We start from the raw sequence: 4394 nt of genomic DNA, 5'->3' as shown, positions 1-4394 counted from the left end.
GAGTGTGTTTCATGGCTCTGTGTACCCCAGAACGTGTAACAATATGTGTGTGTGTGTGTGTGTGTGTGTGTGTGTGTGTGTGTGTGTGTATGTGTGTGTGTGTGTTTCATGGCTCTGTATACCCCAGACAGTGAGACCATGTACAGCGCAGGAAGCTACACAGTTTTGTATCTACTGCTGCACTGAGGGCTTCATTTTACTAAAAACCTTCCTTGTGTATCTTTGCTTCTCAGGTACGGAGGTGCCAGAGCAGCCTGGAAGCTACGTTTCCTCTGCCAACCATACTGCCCTAGGAGGTAGGGTGGAGCCCTTTGCCCCTGAGCTCCTTGGGGGCACATTGTTTTTTTGAGTCCCCGCCAAAGCTGCAGTTGCAGGCTTCCCTGCCTCCTACTTTACTGCAGAGCCTAGGCCCTGCATTGCTGAGAACAGCAGCAGTGGGAAGCAGCTCATCACCTCCCTGGAGGCCTCCTGGGTTCACAGAAGAAAGAGCAGGCACTGAAGTGGGAGAAGGAAGATAAGACCTGGGCCAAGTGAAGATGGGGGATGACTCCAGTGGGAGAAGACTGAGGGAAGGAGAGAGTGTGGGGAGGAGGCGGGTGGTGGGAGCTGAGCAGGAGATTGCTCTTCATTCATTCAACCCATTGTTTTTAACCACCTACCATGTCCTCAGCACTGTTCTACGGCCTCAGGATACAATGGTGAACAAACCAAACATCCTGCTTTAATGGAGCAGGATGGGAATAATAACAGTAATCATAATGGTTAATATATATATATTTTTTAGACCGAGTCTCACTCTGCTGCCCAGGCTGGAGTACAGTGGCGCAATCTTGGCTCACTGCAATCTCTGCCTCCTGGGTTCAAGTGATTCTTGAGGCCTCAGCCTCCTGAGTAGCTGGGACTACAGGTGTGTGCCACCATGCTGAGCTAATTTTTCTATTTTTAGTACAGACGAGTTTCACCATATTGGCCAGGATGGTCTCTATCTCTTGACCTCATGATCTGCTCACCTCGGCCTCCCAAAGTGCTGGGATTACTGGCATGAGCCACCGCGCCTGGCAATGGTTAATACTTTTTGAGCATTTACTATGGAGTCAAGCATTTATTCTATCCTCACAACAATCTCGGACATTTGATGCTATTATTATTATTATTGTTATTTTATTTTTTTTTTTTTGAGACGGAGTTTCGCTCTTGTTACCCAGGCTGGAGTGCAATGGCGTGATCTCGGCTCACCGCAACCTCCGCCTCCCAGGTTCAGGCAATTCTCCTGCCTCAGCCTCCTGAGTAGCTGGGATTACAGGCACATGCCACCATGCCCAGCTAATTTTTTGTATTTTTAGTAGAGACGGGGTTTCACCATGTTGACCAGGATGGTCTCGATCTCTTGACCTCATGATCCACCCGCCTCGGCCTCCCAAAGTGCTGGGATTACAGGCTTGAGCCACCGCGCCCGGCCTGATGCTATTATTAACCCACTTTACAGATGGTTACACAGAGTTAGAGCAGGGTCCATTTCCACTGTGACTGATCACAGGGCCTCTCAGTCTCCTAATTATTTTAAAATTTTACACATATTTTATTTTGTTATTTGAGATAGAGTCTTGCTCTGTCACCCAGGCTGGAGTGTAGTGGCAAGATCTCGGCTCACTGCAGTCTCCACCTCCTAGCTTCAAAGGACTCTCCTGCCTCAGTCCTGAGTCACTGGATTACAGGCACCCACCACCATGCCTGGATAATTTTTGTGTTTAAAAATTGACCACTGGCTGGGCATAGTGGCTCACGCTTGTAATCCCAGCACTTTAAGAGGCCAAAGCCGGTGGATCACCTGAGGTCAGGAGTTCAAGACCAGCCTGAACAGTGAAATCCCTGTCCCTACTAAAAATACAAAAATTAGCTGGGCATGGTGGCACATGCCTGTAATCCCAGCTACTCGGGAGGCTGAGGCAGGAGAATCATTTGAACCTGGGAGGTGGAGGTTGCAGTGAGCAGCGATCGCAGCAATGCACTCTAGCCTGGGCAACAGAGTGAGACTGTCTCAAAACAACAAAAATTGGCCAGACTGATCTTGAACTCCAGACTCTCGGTGTTCTGCCTGCCTCAGCCTCCCAAAGTTCTGGGATTACAGGCATGAGCTACCACACCCAGCCCTAATTTATATATATTTTAGAGCTGGGTCTTGCTATGTTGCCCAGGCTGGTCTCGAACTCCCAAGCTCAAGCGATCCTCCCACCTTGGCCTCCCAAAGCGTTGGGACTACAGGCGTGAGCCCCTGTACCCAGCTTTAGGCTCCTTATTAACAACAGATTTGAAAAGTACATTCTTTTTTTTTTTTTTTTTAAGATGGGGTTTCGCCAAAATGGCCAGGCTGGTCTTGAACTCCTGACCTCAGGTGATCCATCCACCTTGACCTCCCAAAGTGCTAGGATTACAGGTGTGAGCCACCATGCCTGGCCAAGGAAAGTACATTCCTATAAGAGAAATTCAAACTATACAGATAAGGCTCAAGTTCTCCCTGATCATCCTCACCCTTAGCAGTCTCCCTAGCATGCATTCCTTTCCAGCCCTATTCCTGTGTATCTGCACACTATTTGTCCATAAACATTATTTTTGATTCGAGGGGCTTCCCATACATACTGCTCTACGACTTGCTAATTTCCCCTTAACACCACGTCCTGAACATCACTCCCTACTGAACATGTAGATCTGCCTTGCACAAATGTGCCTAGTTTAATTTTCTAGTTGTAAACCGAAAAGCACCTGGGACTGGTCTCAATCAGTTTACAAGTTTATTTTGCCAAGGTTAAGGACAGCTGTACCTTTCTCCAAAGATGATTTTGAGGGCTTCAATATTTAAAAGGGAAAGGGCACATATTGGGGAAAGATGAAATTTTTTAAAGGCCTGGGTAGAGAAGAGGCAAATTGTTGCATTCTTCTGAGTCTTTTTCTTTTTTCTTTTTTTTGACAGAGTCTTGCTCTGTTGCACAGGTTGCAGTGCAGTGGCACGATCTCAGCTCACTGCAACTGCAACTTCCAGCTCCCAGGTTCAAGCAATTCTCCTGTATCAGCTTCCTGAAGAGCTGAGATTACACTATTATTGCCACTATGCCCGGGTAGTATTTTTTTTTTTTTCTCATATTTTTAGTTGAGATGAGGTTTTGCACTGTTGGCCAGGCTGGTCTTGAACTCTTGACCTCAGGTGATCCTCCTGCCTCGGCCTCCTAAAGTGCTGGGATTACAGGTGTGAGCCACCACACCCAACTTTTTTTTTTTTGAAATGGAGTTTCACTCTTGTTGCCCAGGCTGGAGTGCAATGGCACCATCTCAGTTCACCACAACCTCCGCCTCCCAGGTTCAAGGGATTCTCCTGCCTCAGCCTACCGTGCCTGGCTAATTTTTTGTATTTTTAGTAGAGCCCGGGTTTCTCCCTGTTGGTCAGGCTGGTCTCAAAAATGATCTGCCCACCTTGGCCTCCCAAAGTGCTGGAATTACAGATGTGAGCCGCTGTGCTCTGCCTTTTCTGAGTCTTTGATCGGCCTTTCACATGTGAGAGGAGGGTAGAAGAATAGACACTTTTGCATTCATCTAGCTCAGTGAATTTGCCTTTTTACAAAATAAAAAATAAACATAGGGCAGAGGAAGCCATGAGATACAGTATGCATTTGTCTCAGGTGAGCAGAGAGATGACTTTGAGTTCTGTCAGTCCAGCACCTGTGAAGATAAGCTATCAATTTACACTGTCGGGGTGAAATTCCACAGAACTGTTTGAAGGTATAGATCTTGGGGCCCAGAAGGAATTTCCTAGTGGGCAAATTGTGAGGGCCAGGCCATATCTAGCTTTTTATCTGTATAGTCATATTATTAAGGAATAAAATGGGAGATAGGTTTGCCTGATGAAGTCCCCAGATTGACTTTTCCCTTTGGCTTAGTGACTTTGGGGTCCTGAGATTCATTTTCATTTCACATAGTACCCTAGAAAGAGACACTCAGAGTGTTTGCAATTTTTAGCCATGACAATCAATGCTGCCATTCACATTTTCCCCAAATCTCTGCAGATCCCCTGCCCACTACGGAGTTGGAAAGTTTCTTCCCAAAGGACCCACGTGAGGAAACCAGCGCAATTTCGTCTAACTGCAAATCCAATGTAGCTGCTTCCACTTGGGCAAAGCGTGATTTTTCTCCCGAGGAAAGCGGCAGCTCCGGGTCCTGGCCAGAGAGGTTAAAGGAAAAAAAAAAAAAAAAAAAAAAAAAAGAATCCCAAACCAGAAAACAAACAAACAAAACAACAAAAAAGAAACATATTAACTTGGATCCCTGAGTCCCAGAAAAGGGGCCTGTGTCTTTAAGGCGCATCGGTCTTTTGGAAGTTGTAGTTTCGAGGGTACGGGAGCGGC

Source organism: Saimiri boliviensis, chromosome 1, assembly GCF_048565385.1.
Source record: "Saimiri boliviensis isolate mSaiBol1 chromosome 1, mSaiBol1.pri, whole genome shotgun sequence".
NCBI lineage: Eukaryota > Metazoa > Chordata > Mammalia > Primates > Cebidae > Saimiri > Saimiri boliviensis.
Note: the sequence above shows the minus strand (reverse complement) of the source record.